The 20,875-nt window shown below is 38.0% G+C and overlaps 1 protein-coding gene across 7 annotated transcripts in view; it reads left to right on the top strand.

The window, feature by feature from the left end:
• Positions 1 to 20,875, top strand: part of NSD3 (nuclear receptor binding SET domain protein 3) — a 121,686-nt gene that overhangs the window by 21,524 nt on the left and 79,287 nt on the right. Inside the window, exon 2 of one of the 7 annotated variants that reach the window (XM_032329043.1) lies at positions 2,493 to 2,625. The exons of the other annotated variants lie outside the window; for them this stretch is intronic. The gene's annotated coding sequence lies outside the window, so the exon portion shown is untranslated. The remainder of the gene's footprint in view (positions 1 to 2,492; positions 2,626 to 20,875) is intronic. 7 annotated transcript variants of the gene reach the window in all.

The raw sequence follows: 20,875 nt of genomic DNA on the forward strand, positions 1-20,875 counted from the left end.
TTTTCCATGATTAAAGATGGCACTGCTACCCTTTGCCTTGAAAATTAAAGATAAACATGAATTTCAGATACCTGAACACATTTGGCAGTTCTCTGGATGCTAAAGTTACTCAAAGACACCTCAAATATAGCTTGTCATTCTCATATAAATTGATTTTGTGTTTAGTACAGGTTTTGTATTTGTCTATAAATAATTTGAAAAAAGGAAAGTCATTTTATTAGAGGTCCAGATTCTTATCATGTGTTATGCTCAGTGGTGATGTGTTATGCTCGGTGGTGACAGTTTCTCTTGATATCATTAGTAGTGATTGCAGGGTTTTTGTTTTTGTTTTTAAGATTTAGTTATTTATTTTAGAGAGAGAGCAAGCCAGGGGAGGGGCAGAGGGAGAAAGAGAGAGAGACAAAATCTCAAGCCAACTACAGAGTGAGCGTGGAGCACCACACAGAACTTGACCTGACCACTCCGAGATCATGACCTGAGCCAAAACCGGGAGTCAGTCGGGCTCTCAATGGAATGAGCCACCCAGGTGTCCTGTGACTGCAGTTTTTATACACTAAAACAAAAGACAGAAAAGATTCATTTTATTTTATATCTATTGTTTTAATAAACGTGGACCCTAATATGTTAATATTTTATATATGCCCATAGAATTATTTGATTCATGGTAGTGAGCTTTGTATTAAATGTCGTTATGTAAATGTTTAGTTTGCTGAGAGAAAAATCTCTTGTCTGTCAATGACTATCTTGTGTGATGTGTTTATACTCTGTGCTTCCAGCACGTAATAAAGTATCTTCTACTCTAGGGGAGCCTAGATGGCTTAGTGAAACATGCAGCACTTGGTTTCGGCTCAGGTTGTGATCTTGGAGTTCTGGGATTGAGCCCTGCATCAGGCTCCATGCTCAGCATGGAGTCTGCTTGTCTCTCTCCCTCTGTTCCTTCCCCTTCTCTCCCTCAAATAGATAAAAATCTTAAAAAAAAAAAAACTATCTTCTCCAATTTCTAATGAAAGGATTACTTGATAATAATAAGTTTACATAATAACTTTTGAAAAAATTTAAAAATAATTGGGGCAAAATTTTTTTGTTGTGTTTTCCTCTTAGCGACCTGAATTACCTACTGCTAGTTTGGTTTTGCGTTGGACATATTATCATAGTGTAGATACTTACTAGCTTAATTCATGACCTTTCTTAAGAATGGAAGAAGCAAATCTGTACAGTCAGTTCTAAATGCCTGCTGCTCATAAAGTGGCATTTCAGTAAAACTAGTTAATGGTTATAATTCATATTGAAATATTTATATTGTTAAGCCAATCCTATGGGCCCTTATTGTGATGTCCCCTTTGGTTTATAATTGATTTTTTTATTGATAATGTGTCAGGCACAGTAGTTGGTCTGGGGATTCAAAGATGAAGTAGTCCCACATCCTTAACATAGAGTTCCAGTCTTTTCATATTGTCTGGTGTCTGGGTCATTTTTATTTACATGAATTATGTAGTGTGCTTTCATTAAATGCTTATGATTTAGTTTTGCAGCATATCAAGAAAGACCCTTCTAATAATCTAGATATTTGGAAATTGTGATATTAACAAGCCAAAGAAGATCTTTTCTCTTTCTTTCTTTTTTTTTTTTCTTGAAGATTTTATTTATTTGAGAGAGGGAGAGAGAGAGAACACACACAGGCATAGGAGGCAGAGGAAGAGGGAGAAACAGATTCCCTGCTGAACAGGGATTTCCGCTGTGGGGCTCCATTCCAGGACCCTGGAATTGTGACCTAAGCCAAAGGCAGATGCTTAACTGACTGAGCCACCCAGGTGCCCTGTATGATGTTGTTGTTTTAAGTAAGCTGTATGCCCAGTGTTAGGTTTGAACTCACAACCCCAAGATCAAGAGTCCCATGCTCCACCAGCTGAGCCAGCCAGGTGCCCCAAGAAACCAAGAAAGTTCTTAGCTGAAACTCTTTTAGGTAATTGTTAATGTAGGTTTTTGGAAAGGCACCTTCCAAAACTTTTGTTAAAACTTTTGTTTTCCGAAGTCTGGAAATGTCTGAGGTCCCCAGTATCCTCTCTCACCACATCCCACAGCTTCTTAACCCTGGATGTTTTCATTGGCCATGCAGGCGTTTGTCCCTTTCTATCACCAGGGACTCTTTTTGCTCATCTTTTATCTCTAGTACTCAAGACTAAACATAATACAATACTCGATATGAAATGAATAAATGAATCTTAACCAGGAGCAATTTCTGAGCCTCAGCTCTAGCAATTGCCTTTTACTGCTTTTCTCTCTTCAGTAATAATGTAACTGTATAATTTCAGGAGCCATGTCTGAATTTTCTTCCCTTTAACTTTAGTGCTTAGCCTAGTGTCTAGTAAATAGTAGATGGTCAGTAAATAATTGTGGGTTTTTTTGGTGGTTGTTGTTTTTTATTAGAAAAGCCTGTATAGGTTGGGGTGGGGACAACCTGGCTGTAACTTTTGTTCTCCTTCCCACTGCAGTAGCACCAGAATGGAAAGAAGGAGATGCTGGCAGGAACCTTGGCCCAACATTGTTTCAGCCCACAGAGGACAAGTAACAGCAGCTGGTATCCAGAGTTTCACAGATGCAGGCGTGCATGCACACACACTTCCTGTAGGTTAAGCTAGTTCCTTACAGTGTATTAAGTGCTGTGGTAAAGCATAGGTAGGATGTTGTGCCAGCAGAAGAGGGTACTCGACCTGGCTTCAGAGTGTGTATAATGTGTGAGAGGTGGTCTGGAAAAGCTTCTTGGAGTATTACAGTACATCTGAATAGAATCTTAAAGCCATTGATGAGAGAGGAGGAGATGCCAGAAAGGTGGAGGGCAAGGTGGGAAAGCTGTAGCCCCAGAAGATGAGGCTGGACAGTAGGCAAATCAAGGAAGGTCTTCTGCTTTTTGGATTTTATCCTAAAGCCTGGAGAGCCATAAGAGGTTATTAAAGGGCTTTTTTGCCTTTGTTTTGCAATACTGTCAGTGCTATAGGAGCAGAATTGGGGATGAACAGCTAGGGAAGCAGGAAGAACAATTTGGAAGTTGATGCTGTAATCCAGACGATAAATGATAAGCAGAGGCAGTGAACATAGCAAGAGTTAGAATTGGAAGAAAGTTTGAGGGTAGAATCCAGCTTCGTTTTATGCATTGAGATGATCTTCTTCCAGTCTGGGGGCTTGTTTTTTCACTTGTGTTGTAACTTTGGCATTTTTTTTTTTTAAATTAAGATTGCTGATTTTATTAATCACATTTATACTCTATCATTTAAGAAGTCCTTCCATCTTACATTCATAAAGATCTTCTGTACTTTTGTTTTTTCATAAAAGTTTTTAAGTTTTACTTTTTATATTTGATCTTTATCCTACCTGGAGTTGGTATACTATATGGTGAGGATCTAATTTTTTCCTACATGGATGAGCAGTTATCCATACCATTCTTTGAATCTTCTTTCCTTTCCTCACTAATCTGTAGTGCTGCTTCTCTTATATGCCAGATTCCCATATAGGCTTGGATCTGTGTCTAGGATCTTACTGTTTCATTGTCTGTCCCTTTGCCAGTACTTCACCTTTTAATTACTGTAGCTTAATAAGTGTAAAGCTTTTTATTTTAAGCACATTTAACATGTGTACGAACCAGTTATTCTTTGAATGGATATTATAGACTTTATTGTTCGGAAACATACACAGATGCTTTCTTGATTGCTTTCACAACATTTTTTTCAAGATATTATTTACATACCATACAATTCTCCCTTTTAAAGTATACATTTCTGTGGTTTTTAGTATATCCGCAAGGTTGTGCAACCATCATCACTAATTCCAGAACATTATTATCACCTCAGAAAGAGATCCCATACCCATTAGCAGTCAGCCTCTATTTTCTCCCTTCTTCCAGTCCCTCATCTGTCACTATGAATTTGCCTATTTCGGACATTTCATACAAATGGAATCATGCAATATGTAGCCTTTCATGACAGCCTTCTATTTAAATTGAGTACAATTGATAGATTAGCAGGGCATTCTCTAGGAATAATATTGTCTAAGAGAGTAGGACAAAAATACTGTACCGTAGTGGAGAGAAAGAAGAAAATATTACCAGTATTTGTTTGTTTTGTTTTTATTGTTTAAGCATTAAATTCATATTTTATTTCTCCATTATTGAAGAATGTGGCTTATCTTATGCTTTTGCTTAGTTGGTAATGAATAAATGTCATGTAGCAAATTCTACAAGGATTTTGGTCTTTTGATATATCTTGAGTTTATTCAATTAGATGGAGTGAGACTATTTTGATTTGGCTATTGTCTGTAATTGTATACAAATGACACAATTTGCTTTATATCTTTGTGGATAAGTGAGTAAAATCCCATGAACGTATAAAGGGAATACATTCTCTCCTGAATTGTTTATTTTCTAACACAAGCAGATTTTCCACTTTAACCCAGAAATTAGTCAGCAGCTGAGAGTTCTTTTTAAAAGGCTACTGTGGAAAGTACCTTTTAAATCAAGATACCCAGATAAGGTTTACTAATATAGAACATTTATTTAACATACTAAAATGTTGTAAGCCTTTTGTGTCATTTGGAGAATTGATGCTTTATTAGTATAATGACTGAAGAATAGTTCAGAAAAGATGTTTTCCCCTGAGTCATAGCATTAAACTTTCAGAGTTAGCCTCAACCAGAATGGTAGTAAATGTCTTTAAATGCTTCAGAAGTTTGACCAGCAGTCTTTCCAAACCTCATAATTTTGATATCCTCAAATTTTTATTAAAAATGTCATAGGGGCGCCTGGGTGGCTCAGTGGGTTAAAGCCTCTGCCTTTGGCTCAGGTCATATATCCCAGGGTCCTGGGATCCAGCCCTGCATCAGGCTCTCTACTCAGCTGGGAGCCTGCTTCCTCCTCTCTCTCTCTGCCTGCCTCTCTGCCTACTTGTGATCTCTCAAATAAATAAATAAATAATCTTAAAAAAAAAAAAAAAGTCATAGGGAAACTAAAAATTTATGAAGTATCTGAAGAGTTAGTATCATTATATATGGCCTCAAAGTCTCTGAAGTCCAACCATTTGCATTACTGTGGGAACTTAACAAATTGTTTGAGAGAAAATGCCCAAATTCCCATGGAAAATAGTGTGCTGCTATACCACTGTGGTTACAGCTGTGGTTGGCTGTGCCCAACAACTATTTAACACTTAGGTACTAATAAAAGTGCTTTATATTGTTTGTAGATAAAAGAGTAAATCTTACAATCTGATACAGTTTTTGTACCCTTAAAGGATAAGATCGTCTAAAGACAAATAGAACAACCACTTCCATTTGTAATTTTATTTGTATTTCCTTGCTAGGAATTTTCAAGAAGGATCCATTTTGTTTGAAAGATTGACATTGACTTCTGTAGTTACTGTACCAGATTTGGTTATTGTTTTTTTGTCTATAACAGAGCTAGATTAGATGTTATCAAGTCTGGCTGCTTTTAGTGAATAAAAGGTAAACATTGTTGTTCACTTCCTTTTTGTTGCTACAGAGGCGTGGTCAAGTTCTTAGAACCAAAAGGGTGATTTTGTTTTTGTTTTTGTTTTTGTTTTTTTGCCATAACTTCCACCCTCACCCTTGACTTTTTTTTTTTTTTTTTTTAGGATTTTATTTATTTGAGACAGAGACAGCAAGAGAGAGCACAAGAGGGGAGAAGACAGAGACAAGCAGGCTTCCCACTGAGCAGGGAGCCAGACCTGGCTTGATCCCAGAGTCCTGGGATCATGATCTGAGCCAAACGCAGACACTTAACTGAGCCACCCAGGTGCTCCTGACTTTTTTTTTTTTTTTTTTTAAGTTGAAATGTAGGAAGGCTTGTGAAGGAAGAATACTGATTTTTAGTGTAATTTGTATTCTATTCTTACTTAATAGTAGGAGTTTGAGTTGGCTGATTTCTAAAGGTGTGTGTTTGGCCTCCTAAAAATATTTATCTCCTACTTACTTCCAAAAAGGTCATATGGCTTATAGTCTTTTTTGGTGTGGTTGGTTTATTTTTCTTTAATTTATTTGAGAGAGCCCGAGAGATAGAGAGAGATTTCTAGAAAGAGCACGTGCAGGTGTGCGTGTGGGAGGGAGTAGAGGGAGAGACAGACTCATGCTTCTGCAGGGCTCACTCAGGCACATTCCCAGGACCCAAGGATCGTGACCAGAGCCGAAGGCAGAGTTTTATAACCAACTGGGCCACCCAGGTACCTCTGAATAGCTTATCATTTTAAAATAGACATAATAAAGCAAAATAACATACCTTTTTTTTTAAAATATTTTATTTATTTATTTGACAGACAGAGATCACAACTAGGCAGAGAGAGGAGGAAGCCGGCTCCCTGCTGAGCAGAGAGCCTGATGCTGCAGGGATGGATCCCAGAGCTCTGGGATCCTGACCTGAGACAAAGGCAGAGGCTTTAACCCATTGAGCCACCCAGGAGCCCCACCTCTGTTGTTTTTAACAGTACACCTTGGTTATTACATTACTAACAAATAATTTTTAAATTATGAAAACCAAAATGGGCAATGCAGGATTTAACTTCTAGTCAAAGGATCACTCTGATCATATCATTAAATTAAATTCTTACTAGAACACAGAACTTAAAAGAATGGCATCTCTTTTAAAACCTTGCATTAATGGATTTGGGCTCTTTTCTTAAAGATTAATAAGCATGTTTTTCAAGTTTTTAAAGAGTATCAGGTTTCACCCATGCAAACCTATCTACAGAAAATAATGTACCATATTTTTTTAAAAAAAAAGGGAACTACCCTTTCCCATTTTTTTTTTCTTTTGGTGTGAATTTGGGATTAAAAAGAGTGTAATGAAAATCTCCCTTGATGCTGTCATCTGGAAATCTTGCTATTCTGTCATTAAGTATGAATCATAGTTGAAAGTTTTTTGGGGGGCAGAAATGGGTGTATGTATATGTATTAAATTGATTTCAGATACAAGGTCTGACTGTCAAACATGAGTGATTATTCAGTTAGAAATCAATATATGAGTGTAATTGGTAGCTTTCTCTTATTACACCTCAAAGAGTGTCTATTTAAGCTTGCCTTTATGTACTGCATTTCAAGTTTTTGCCCTAAGACAAAATTACCCTCTAATTTTTTAACATGTGTTTAAAATTTTTTTTTCTTAATAATGTTTTACTGCAGAAATCACCAAGCAATAAAAATGCCAGGTTTTCAAGAACCAGCATAGCTGGTTCATTACTGTAGAGACTGCGTGCACTCCATTCCTGTTACTATAGAAACACCCATAAACTGTGGATTTATCGTAAACCTTGAGAAATGTTCCTTGCAGCACTTCACATAAAAAAAAAAAAAAAAATCTGGATCCCTTATTTACCTGGGGTAAAGGAAGACCATTCTCTTCCTCAGTGTTCTGGAAACCACATTTATTATATTCCACTGTTTTTCTTTAGCCCTAAAATTTCTAATGTTGATATATCAAGTAGACTTTGTATTCTACTGTGATTGATAATTACTGGAATAGGTTTGGAAAATTAAGATTGATGTTCATGTCAATTCAGTTAACTATAACTGTGAAAATTGTTTTTTGAGAGCTTCTACATTCTGAATTTCAGTTTTGATAACTCTAGGGTTTTAAGTAGATATGCTTATTTGAAGTTTTTGATATCTTTTGGTCTTTTTTCAGTTAATAGACTCCAGAAATTCATTTCATTTCATGCCAGTCTCTTGGGGCTTTAAGCCTTGCAGGGAAGGTTAGCCCAGAAGTGAAATCTCAATAGTGGCTAGGTAAGCAATTATCAGTCAAATTTTGCCAAGGATGTTACCTGAAAAGGCTATAACTGCATTTATAGTCTCTTGTATTCTGCATGGAAAGATCCTCAACAACTGTTTAAAACATTTCATTTATATGTAATAACCCTCTTAAATTTACAGATTTCAGTTTAAAAGACTCATTAAGCCCCACCTCTTAGCCTTCACTTTGGGCTCTAGGAGCATATGGATGAATAAAATTACTTCCTACTTTGAGAAAATCACATAAACTGATTGTTTCCTGATTACTAAGAGGTATGCATAGTACTATCTAAGGAACATGGAGGAGAGTTACACAGACTAGCCTAGAGCTTAAGTGACTACTTCTTGAAAATTACTTTCTGAGCTCAGAAGATGGTTAAAAGTCAAGCAAAAAAGGGTATATAAAAGGGCATATTAGGTATTAAAGATCATTGTTAAAGGCACAGTGGTATGAAATAGTGTATACAGTAATTCCTAGTATTTTTTTTTTTTTTAAGATTTTACTTATTTGACAGAGAGAGATAGTGAGAGAGGGAACACAGCAGGGGGAGTGGGAGAGGGAGAAGCAGGGAGCCCATCAGGGTTCAATTCCAGGTCCCTGGGACCACAACCTGAAAGGAAGGCAGACCCTCCAACCAACTGAGCCATTCAGGCGCCCCTAATTCCCAGTAGTTTAACATTATTAGCATACCAAAATGACTAGAAGTTGGAGACCTAGGTAGAGACCTTGCTTTGAGGGCTTCGAGTGCTTCATTGGCCAGAGTGGTTGGACTTTTTCTAGGAATCATTGAACGATTTTAATCAGGTAAATGATATGCTTAGATTTACAAATTAACTGACCCAGGAATGTATTTAAGGGGTAGTTGAATCTGAAAACAGATACAGGCGATGTGATAACATCTTAGAACCACTTCTTTTTTTTAATAGATTTTATTTATTTGACAAAGAGTTACAAGGACCGGGAGCAGTAGAGGGAGTGGGAGGAGCAGGCTCCCCACTGAGCTGGAAGCTGATGTTGGGGTTCAGTCCAAGGACCCCGGGATCATGACCTGAGCCGAAGGCAAACGCTTAACCAACCAAGGTACCCAGGTGCCCCTTAGAACCACTTTTGCTTCCAAAAAGCTTGAATAATAATATCGCCATAAGGAGTTTTGACATACAATAAAATATAGTTGATTTTTGAGTAATATGTCTTTATACTACATGGGTTTTAGCAAACTAATTTCTAATACCTAAGTATATAAGGTAAGCAGCAACAACAACAGCAAAAATACTCGTGTCTGCAGGCTTCACTTACATGTAGGTTTTTCTTGATGAGTACAGTGTGGTACTGTATATCTTCTGATTTTCTTAACATTATCTTTTATTTAGTTTATGGTAGGAAGTAACTTAAACTGTACATTAAACACATCATGACAGATCATATAAATCTTTGACTTTTTACATTTAACACATCATGAATATTTAGTTGATGTTCCTAGCTTCATCCTGTTCATTTGAAACACATGGCACACTTCTTTTTTTAAGCTTTTATCTAAGATTTGACTTAAGGAGTCTATAAACTTTCTATTATTCCTGTCCTGAATATGTTGGTAAATAAATACATAAGAGCTCTAAAGCTTTAGTTGACAATTTTCCACACTTTTCCTTTTAAAACTGTCAACAGCTTCAACCAAATTAAGAAAAAGGTATTCATTGACTGACTTATGTCATCTTAAAAAAATGGGTCAGAGGAAGAATTTATCATAAATTGTTTGCCTGTGGTGGTTTCATTTACTTGGAAGTACATATTAATGTGGGTAGAAGACTAGTACCGTTATTTAGTCTCTCACCGAACTGTTAACTCTGGGGAGTGGAATTGGGGAAGTGTGAAGTGTAAGATGTAAGCATTTCTGTTGTTGTCGCTACTTACTTTATATACTTAGGGAGTTTGAGAAATTAGTTTACATATTAAGAGTCATTGCTATGGAGGTGCCTGGGCGGCCCAGTCGTTGAGCATCTACCTTTGGCTCAGGTTGTGATCCCAGGGTCCTGGGATCAAGTGCCGCATTGGGCTTCCTGCTCCTTGGGAAGCTTGCTTCTCCCTCTCCCACTCCCCCTGCTTGTGTTTCCTCTCTCACTGTCTCTCTCTGTCAAATAAATAAATAAAATCCTGTGTAAAAAAATTTTTTTAAAAGAGTTGTTGCTATGAAACAGAGCGTGGATTTATAGGATGTCTGATTATGAGCAAGTTACTTAATCATGCTGGTCTTCATATTTCATGTGTAAATTAAGCATTGTATTTCCTCAGAGGTTTGTTTTGAGGAATAAAGAAATAAACATGAAGCAGTTAGAATGGTTTGACATATAGTAAGCTCTCAAATGCTAGCCATTATTATTATTATTTTAGTAATAAAAAAAATTAAAACATACCATCTTTATCAGGGATTTATTAGGGACAAAGGTGTGAGAATTTTTGATGGCCTCTACTGAGGGGTTTTGAAATTAGAGGGTGTGAAACACCTAACTTCCAAATCCTCCCTGTCTTTCGCCTAAATGCATTGTTTCCCAGTTAACATGATCTCAGATGTCGATCATATTGTGATGGTAACACAGTTTAATTCTTAGTCACCTTCTGATTCGCATTGCTCCCATTATTTACTACTGTTTTATGACTCTTACCCGTTAAATCTCATCTAGTATGCTAAAGACATTGTAAATGCCTTTAGGTTGGAGATCAAGTGTTTCACAATTTCTGTGTACCCAGCATCACACTCACTGATAATAGCCAAGTATTGAGTTCTAACTATACTCCAGGCAGTGTCCAAAGTACTGCTCACAGATTAACTATTAATTCTTACAATTCTGTACAAAGTAGACTATTATAAATACCCGGTTTCTGGATAAGGATACTGAGATTTAGGGAGATTAAGTTGCCAAAGTCATGAAGCTAACAGCCTTAAATTTGGGTTTTGAACCTAGGAGTTTGATTCTGAGCCTGTATTTTCAACCACAGTGCCCACTGGAGAGCCATCTAATTCTTTAAGGTCTTAAATATTTAGATCCAGGTGTCTGCTGTTTACTCCCTAGCTGTCAGACTCCAGTACATGCAAAAATCACTATGTAGAGGAATTTAGTTATAGTCCTAAAATGTCTTTCTTTTAAAAATTACCAAAACTGCTTTCCTGACTGCATTGTGGTATCACTTGCATAATATCAAAAAGCATGGCTCTATTTTCACACTTTGACTTTCTAGAAAAGATAATAATGTGGAATATTTGGCGTAGTTGGTCAGAATTTTGTGTCAAGTTTGTTTTATTTTGTCTTGTTTTTAAGTAAACTCTGTGCGCAGTGCGGGGCTTGAACTCACAACCTAGAGATCAAGAGTTACATGCTCTACCAACTGAGCCAGCCAGGTGCCTCAGTGCCAAGTTTTAATTGAGGCTTTTACTACCTTAAGTAGTGGTAGCTTTTTCTTTTCAAAATTTCTTCCAAACCTTAGCCAAGTTATTTTGTTTTTTTCCCAGCTTTTCACTTTTAAGGTTTAGGGAAGTTAAAAGAATATTAGTCAACACCTAGATTAGCCAGTGGTTAACATTTTGCCTCCTTTTATATGTCATTTTTTAATCCCAGGACATTTGAAAGTTGTGATCCCATGGCAATTTAAATATTTCAGCAATGGTTTTTCTAAGAACATGACATTCTTTTATATAAACCAAACACTTTTATCATACCCTGGAAAGTTAATAGCTCCATTTATTAAAGGCCAGTCCAAAAATATTTTTTAAAACCTATGTGTGTGTATTTAAATTTGTGATTTCGTCAAAGTTCATGCATTACGTTGGTGGTTAAATCTTTTAAAATCTAGAAGAATCTGGGCACCTGGGTGTCTCAGTTGATTAAAGGTCTGCCTTTGGCTCAGGTCATGACCTAGGGTCCTAGGATTGAGCCCTACATCAGGCTCTCTGCTCAGTGGGGAGTCTGCTTATCCCTCTCACCCTCCCTCTGTGCCCCCCCCCAATAAATAAAATCTTTTTAAAAAATCTAGAAGAGGGGCACCTGGGTGGCTCAGTGGATTAAGCCTCTGCCTTCAGCTCAGGTCATGATCCCAGGGTCCTGGGATCGAGCCCCACATCGGGCTCTCTGCTCAGCAGGGAGCCTGCTTTCCCTCTCTCTCTGCCTCCCTGCCTACTTGTGGTCTCTGTCTGTCAAATAAATAAATAAAATAAAATAAAAATAAAAAATCTAGAATCTTTCCATTTTTTGTTTGTTTAAAACATTAGCTTTTTTGAAGAGCCTAGGCCAGTTGTCTGAGAGAATGTTCCACATTTTGTATTTGTTTAATTGTTTCCTCATTGTGAGATTCAATTTAAGCATTGGGAAGAATACTTAGGAGATGATGATGTGTTAATGAGGCCCATAATGCCAGGTTGTTCAGCTTTTGGTAAAGCCATGTTTAATCACTTGGTTAAAATGATGCCTGCCAGGTCTATTGTATCTATTTATGTTTGGAATTAATATGTAATCTATGGAGTAACAAATATTTAAACTATCATTCACTTTCCCCATTTTTGCCTGGGAAACCCTTTTCCCATTTTTACCCTGGGAAACCCTTAGTGGGTCTTTGCATTTTCCAGAATGTCAGAATAAAGGATGTTGTTTGTAAGATATGTGCCTTGTAAATATTTTCTCCCTGCCTATAGTGTACCTTTTTGTTTTGTCTCTGTAATATTTTTTGGTTTTTCTATTTTTAAGATTTCATTTATTTATTTGAGAGAGAGAGAGACAGAGCATGAGCAGGGGAGAGGAGGCAGTGGGAGAGGGAGAAGCAGACTCCCTGCTGAGCAGAGAGCCCATTGCGGGGTTGGATCACAGGACCCCTGAGATCATGACCTGAGCCGAAGGCAGATCCTTAACCAACTGAGCTACCCAGGCACTCCTATAATTTTTTTTTAATTGAAATATAGTTGACATAAAATATTAGTTTCAGGTGTACAACATAGTGATTCACATTACAAAATGCTCTTCACAGTTAGTATTTACATTAGTTATTTACATTACAAAATGCTCTTCACAGTAAGTATAGTTACCATTTGTCACCACACAAATTTATTACAATATTATTGACTATATTTCCTATGTTGTACTTTTTTTTTTTTTAAAGATTTTTTTATTGGGATGCCTGGGTGGCTCAGTTGGTTAAGCAGCTGCCTTCGGCTCAGGTCATGATCCCAGCGTCCTGGGATCGAGTCCCACATCGGGCTTCTTGCTTGGCAGGGAGTCTGCTTCTCCCTCTGCCTCTGCCTGTGTTCACTCTCTCTCCCTCTCTCTCTCTCTGACAAATAAAAAATCTTAAAAAAAAAAAAAAAGATTTTTTTATTTATTTATCAGAGAGGGAGAGGGGGAGAGAGCGAGCACAGGCAGACAGAATGGCAGGCAGAGGCAGAGGGAGAAGCAGGCTCCCTGCCGAGCAAGGAGCCCGATGTGGGACTCGATCCCAGGACGCTGGGATCATGACCTGAGCGGAAGGCAGCTGCTTAACCAACTGAGCCACCCAGGCGTCCCCTATGTTGTACTTTTTATCCCTATGACTTATTTTACAACTGGGATTTTATACCTCTTAATCTTCTTCACCTATTTTGCCTATAATCCCACCCTCTTCCTCTCTGGTAACCAGCAGTTTGTGTATTTATGGGCAGTTTCTGTGTGTGTGTTTGCTTGGTTTTGGTTTGGTTTTGTTTGCTCTTTTTTTTTTTTTTTTGGTTCTTTGTTTTTTTAAATACAACATAGTGGAATCATATAGTATTTGTCTTTGACTTATTTCAACCTTAGCGTAATACCCTATCCAAATGGCAAGATTTCATTATTTTTTAGGGCTAATATTCTACTGTGTGTATATGTCACATCTTTCTTCATGTTATCAGTAGATAGTTAGGTTGCTTTCATATCCTGGCTGTTGTAAATAATATGTAAATTTATGTATTGTATATACATATAATTTATGTATATATGTATATATTAATATATATGTTGTATATACACATATATATACTATATATATATATATTGTAAATAGTATGCTGCAGTATACGTAGTGCTTATATCTTTTCAAGGTACTATTTTTATTTTCTTTGGTTTAGAGTGGTGTTACTGGATTGTATTGTCTTTCTGTTTTAAATTTTTTGAACCTCCATACTGTTTTCCATAGTGATTGCGCGAATTTATATTCTCACCAACCAGTGCACATGTGTTTCCTTTTCTCTACATCACGGATAATTCTTTCTTTCTTTTTTCTTTCTTTCTTTACTTTTTTTAAGATTTTATTTATTTATTTGACAGAGATCACAAGTAGGCAGAGAGGCAGGCTGAGAGAGACAGAGAAGCAGGCTCCCTCCTGAGCAGAGAGCCCGATGTGGGACTTGATCCCAGGACCCTGGGATCATGACCTGAGCCAAAGGCAGAGGCTTTAACCCACTGAGCCATCCAGGCGCCCCAACTTTTTTTTTTTTTTTAAGATTTTTGAGAGAGTGCACTGAAAGTATGAGTGGGGAGAGGCAGAGAGATAGGGAAAGGGAGAGGTAGATTCTTTTTTTTTTTAAGATTTTATTTATTTATTTGACAGAGATAGATCACAAGTAGGCAGAGCAGCAGGCAGAGGGGGGGGGGGAAGCAGGCTCCCTGCTGAGCAGAGAGCCCGATGTGGGGCTTGATCCCAGGACCCTGGGGTCATGACCTGAGCCGAAGTTTCAGGCAGAGGTGTAACCCACGGAGCCACCCAGGTGCCCTGAGAAGCAGATTCTGTGTGGAGCAGGGAGCCCAACTCGAGCTCAGTCGCAGGACATTGGGGTCATGACCTGAGCCAAAGTCAGATGCCTAACAGACTTAGGCACCCAGACACTCAGGCACACTTACTGTTTATCTTTCCATTCTGACTGGTGTGAGATGATATCTCATTGTAGTTTTGATTTGCATTTTCCTGATGATTAGAGTGATGTTGAGCATCTTTTCATATGTCTGTTGCCCATTTGTATGTCTGCTTTGGAAGAATGTCTATTTAGGTCCCCCCACCCATTTTAATCAGATTTTATGGGGTTTTTTGGCATTGATTGTATGAATTCTTTATATATTTTGGATATTAACCCATTATCAGATATATCATTTGCACATATCTTCTCCCACTTAGTAGGTTGCCTTTTTGTTGTGTTGATCGTTTCCTTTGCAGTGCAAAAGCTTTTTGGTTTAATATAATTCCAATTATCGGGGCACCTGGGTGGCTCAGTGGATTGAGCCTCTGTCTTCAGCTCGGGCCATGATCTCAGGGTCCTGGGATTGAGCCCCACATCGGGCTCTCTGCTCAGCAGGGAGCCCACTTCCTCCTCTCTCTTTCTCTCTGCCTGCCTCTCTGCCTACTTGTGATCTCTGTCTGTCAAATAAATAAATAAAATCTTAAAAAAAATTAAAAAAAATATATAATTCCAATTATTTATTTTTTGCTTTGGTCCTTTGCCTAGGAGACGGATCTGGAAAAATATTGCTAAGACAGATGTATAAGAGTTTAGTGCCTATGTTGTCTTTTAGGAGTTCTTTGGCTTTAGGTCTTATATTTAAGTCTAATTCATTTTGAGTTTATTTTTTTGTATGGCATAAGAAAGTGACCCAGCTTCATTATTTTGTGTTAAGCAGTCCAGTTTCCCCAACATCATTTGCTGGAAAGACGGTCTTTTCTCTCTTGTATATTCTTGCCTCCTTTGTCATAGATTAATTGACCATACACGTGTGCGTTTATTTCTGGGTTCTTTATTTTGTTCCATTGACCTATGTATCTCTTTTTGTGCCAGTACTATACTGTTTTGATTACTGTAGCTTTGTAATATAGTTTGAAATCGGGGATTGTGATAACAAGGATTATGATATCATGATTGTGTTCTTTCTCAAGATTGTCTTTACTTTGAAGTATGTGCTCTTGATACCCACTTTGAGAGTTTTTATCATGAATGAATGTCAAATTCTTTTCTGTACCTATTGAGAAGTTCATATGATTGTTATCCTTCATTTTGCTAATGTGGTGTATCCTTTTGATTGATTTGCTGATATTGAACCATCCTTGCAACCATGGAACAAATCCCACTTCATTGTGGTGCTTGATGCCCCCCCCCCCTTTTTAAGGTTTTATTCATTTATTCATCAGAAAGCACAAGCAGGGGGAGCAGTAGGCAGAGGGAGAAGCAGGCTCCTTGTTGAGCAAGGAGCCTAATGTGAAACTCGATCCCAGGACCTTGGGATCGTGGCCTGAGCCAAAGGCAAATGCTTAACCAACTGAGCCACCCAGGTATCCCATGAATGATCCTTTTAATGAATTGTTGAATTTGATTTGTTAACGTTTTGTTGAGGATTTTGCATTTGTGATCATCAGGGATATTGTTCTGTCATTTTCTTCTTTTTCTTTTATAGTGTCTTTGTCTAGTTTTGATCTCAGGATAATACTGGCCTCATAGAATGAATTTGTAAGCATTCCTTCTTCTTCTTCTTTTAAAGATTTTATTTATTTATTTGACAGAGAAATCACAAGTAGGCAGAGAAGCAGGCAGAGAGAGAGGGGGAAGCAGGCTCCCTGCTGAGCAGAGAGCCCGATGCGGGCCTCGATCCTAGGACCCTGGAATCATGACCTGAGCCGAAGGCAGAGGCTTTAACCCACTGAGCCACCCAGGTGCCCCTCTTTTTTTTTTTTTTTTTTTTGAAAGTTTGAGAACGATAGGTATTAACTCTTTTTTTAAATGTTTGGTGGAATTCACATGTGAAGCCATCTGGTCATGGACTTTTGTTGGAAGTTTTTAGATTACCAGCTCAATTTCATTACTTGTAATTGGTCTGTTCAGATTTTCTTTTCTTTCTGATTCAGTTTTAGAAGATTGTGTGTTCCTAGAAATTTATCCATTTCTTCTAGGTTACCCGATCTGTTGCCATATTTTTCTAGTAGTCTTTTATGATCCTTTGTGTTTCTTTGGTGTTGGTTATCTTTTCCTCTCTCATTTTTTATTTTATTTATTTGAGTTCTTTCTCTTCTGGGTGAAGGCTTATGAATCTGTTTATCTTTTCAAAGAACCAGATTTTAGTTTCATTGATCTTTTCTTTTTTTTTTTTTTTTATTTCATTTATTTCTGCTCTGGTCTTTATTTATTCTTTTTTTCTACTGAGTTTGCCCCCCCCCACCCCGCCTCTTTTTCTAGTTCTATTAGGTGTAAGTTTAGATTATTTATTTGAGATTTTTTATTCTTCTGGTAAGCCTATCTTGCTGTAAATTTCCCTCTTTTTGAACCAGTGTATTTCTTTTTTTTTTTTTTTTTTTTTTTTTTAAAGATTTTATTTATTTATTTGACAGAGCACAAGCAGAGGGAGTGGCAGGCAGAGGGAGAGTGAGAAGCAGGCTCCTGCTGAGCAGGGAACCTGATGCAGTACTCCATCCTGGGACCCTTGGATCATGACCTGAGCTGAAGTCAGACACTTAACTGACTGAGGCACCCACGCACTCTGCAACCTTTTGTATTTCCATTTTAATTTGTCTCCAGACATTTTTTATTTCCTCTTTGATTTCTTTTTGACCCATTGGTTGTTTAGTAGTATGTTGTTTAGCCCCTGTGTGTTTGTGTTTTTTGCAGTTGTTTTCTTGTAATTGATTTCTAGTTCTATACTGTTGTGGTCAGAAAAGATGTTTGATATAATTTCGGTCTTCTTAAATTTGAGACTGCTTTGTGACCTAACATGTTATCTCTCCTGGAGACTGTTCTGTGTACCCTTGAAAAGATGTGTATTCTGACATTTTTGGGTGTGATGTTTGGTGTGTATCTGTTAAGTCCATCTGGTTTGTTGTGTCACTCAAAGACACTGTTTCCTTATTGATTTTCTGTCTGGATGATATATCATTGATGTAAGTGGGGATGTTAAGGTCCCCTACTGTCAAATTTCTCCTTTTATGTCTGTTAATATTTGCTTTATATATTTAGGTGCTTTTATGTTTAATACATTGAGTTTTTACAATTGTTATATCCTCTTCTTGGATTGACACCTTTATCATTGTGTAATGCCATTCTTTGTCTCTTATTATAGTATTTGTTTTAAGGTTCCTTTTGTCTGATGGAAGTATTACTACTCCAGCTTTTTCTTTTTTTCCATTTGCATGGAATATCTTTTTCCACTTCTTCACTTTCACTCTGTATGTGTCTTTGGGTCTTAAGTGAGCCTCTTGTAGACAGCATATAGCTAGGTCTTCTTTTTTACCCATTCAGTCACCCTGTGTCATTTGGAGCATTTGGTCCGTTTGCATTTAAAGTAATTATTGACAGGTATGAACTTATTGCCATTTAGTTAATCATTTTCCACTTGTTTTTGTAGTTCTCTGTTCCTTTCCTTTCTCTTGCTTTTTTTCCCCATGTGATTTGATGACCTTCTTTAGTGTTTTGCTTGGATTTTCTTTATTTTTTCTTTAGTGTTTTGCTTGGATTTTCTTTATTTTTTGTGTATTACAGGTTTTTGGTATGTGGCTACCATGAGTTTCATAAATAACATCCTATGTGTATGGTTGCTTAAGTTCAAACATATTCTGAGAGCACTTCATTTTTACTCTCTCTCCCATGTTGAATGTATATGACATGATATTTTGCATCTTTTTATTTTGTGTATCCCTTAACTAATTTTTGTAGATATAGTTGACTTTACTACTTTTGTCTTTTAATCTGCATACTAGCTTTATAAATGATTGATTTACTACCTTTACTTATGTATTACTTTTATCAGTGAAGTTTTTTTTCCTTTCATAATTTTCTTCTCATTATACCTTTATTTTCTGCTGAAGGACGTCCCTTTAAAATCTCTTCCCCACTCCTAACCCCCTTTAACATTTCATGTAAGGCCAGTTTAGTGGTGATGAACTCCTTTAACTTTTGTTTCTCTGTGAAACTCTGTCTCTTCTTCAATTCTGAATGATAACCTTTCTAGGGAGAGTATTCTTAGATGTAGGTTTTTTCCTTTTAGCACTTTAAATACATCATGCCACTCTCTTCTGGCCTCTAAGGTTTCTGCTGAAAAATCAGCTGATAGCATTGTGGTGTTTCCTTGTCCATAACTATATCCTCTTCTCTTGCTTTTAAGATTCTCTATTTTTAACTTTTGGTATTTTAATAATAATGTGTGTTGGTGTGGATCTCTTTGGGTCCAGCTTCTTTGGGGCTCTCTCTGCTCCTGGACCTGGATGTCTGTTTCATTCTACAGGTTAGGCGAGTTTTCAGCTATTATTTCTCAGATAAATTTTCTGCCCCTTTTTCTCTCCTTTCTTCTTAAGGGATCCCTCTAATGCAGATGTTAGTATGCTTGATGTTGATATATTGGTCCCATAACTGTCTTGTTTTTTTTTTTTTAAACTTTATTTATTTAAGTAATCTCTACACCCAACATGGGGCTTGATCTTACAACCCCAAAATCAAGAGTCGCACACTTCCAACTGAGCTAGCCAGGTGCCCCGCCTATCCTCTTTTTAAAAAAATGCTTTTTTCTTTTTGCCGTTCAGTTTGGGTGCTGTCCAGTTCCCTGTCTTCCAGATCTCTGATCCATTCTTCTGCTTCTTCTAATCTGTTGTTGATTCCCTCTAGAAGTTTTCATTTCAGTTAGTCTTCATATTCTCTTGGCTCTTTTTAAATATTTTCTATCTCTGTTGAAGTTCTCCTAGAACTCATCCACTTTTCTCTCAAGTCTGGTTCGCATCTTTATGACCATTACTTTGAACTCTTTATCAGATAGACTGCTTATCTGTATTTTGTTTAGTTCATTTTTGGAGATTTTGTTTTATTCTTCCTTTTAGAATATATTCCTGTCTTTTTGTTTTGTCTGGCTCTCTCTATTTGTTTCTGTGTATTAAGCAGGTCCTATATCTCCTGGTCTTAAAAGTAGTTGCCTTACCTGGAAGACGTTCTGTAGTGCAGTCCCCCTTGTCACCAGAACCTGGTGCTCAGAGTTGTCCCCTGTGTGGGCTGCATTTGTCCTCCTATTGTGACTGGGCCCTGATTGCTGTGAGTGTGCTGCTGGTGGGTGGGGCTGTCCCTTAGCCCAGCTCTCAGCAGTAACCAACCACAACTATTGCAGGTGCACTGGTGGGCAGGGCTGTCCCCCAAGTCTTCTTGGCTGCAGTGTATTCAGTCCCAGCACAGCTGACTGAGAAGTTTGACTGTAGCTGCTCAGGGCATGTGAGAGGTTGAGCTAGTCCCCTGCAAAGCTGGCTGAGAGACCTGACCACAACTGCAGTGGGCCTGCTGGTGGGCAAAGCTGGCTCTCCCCCTTCCCTCAGGCAGAAGTCACTTTGAAAGGGTGCTGGTCTGTAGGGTGTGGTGGGTGGTAGTCATTTTGGGAAGTATTACTCCTGATGGAGGTTGTCTGCTGGGTGTGGTGGGGTAAGAGCTGCTTTGGAGGGACCCCTGCTAGGATGGGTGGATTGGATGGGGCAGGTTCACAAGGGAAAGTGCAGAGCCGGCAAGTGGAGTCAGCGGGGTAGATGGAGAGTTTCAGGCCTGGCTCCTGCAAGTGTCTAGCCGGCTAGGCTGAACGAGGGCAAGAAAAATGACTCACCAGCAGTTCCATTCCCAGAGAAAGCTGTTACAGATCCCTGCCCCTCTGGCATTTGTCCTAAATGTCAATAAATCTCCTTCACTATAACCTAGGCACTTTTCAAACTGTTGCTTCTGCTGGGTCTCAGACCAGGTGACATAGTGCTGTCCCTTTAAGAGCAAAGTCTTGACTTTCTGTAGCCCTCTGGATCTCCCAGAGTTAAGCTCAGGATTTTCTAGCCAGACATTATGGGGGTTTGTCTTCCTGGTGCAGGGACTTGGTCGCCTCCTCAAGGAGCATCTCTGTACCTGTGATATCTCTGCCACTTGAAGGTTACTGCACCAGGGGTTTTTTTGGTTTCTGACCAGTTGTCTGCCCCTCCTACCCTTCACATTGGGTCTTCTCTTTATGTCTTTAGCTGTGAATGATCTGTTCTGGTAATCAGCTTGTTTTCAGAGTGAGTTGCATGACATGTAGTTGTCATCCTGGTATGTCTGTGGGAGAAGGGGAACTTATGATC

Source organism: Mustela erminea, chromosome 21 (assembly GCF_009829155.1).
Source record: "Mustela erminea isolate mMusErm1 chromosome 21, mMusErm1.Pri, whole genome shotgun sequence".
NCBI classification, from domain to species: domain Eukaryota; kingdom Metazoa; phylum Chordata; class Mammalia; order Carnivora; family Mustelidae; genus Mustela; species Mustela erminea.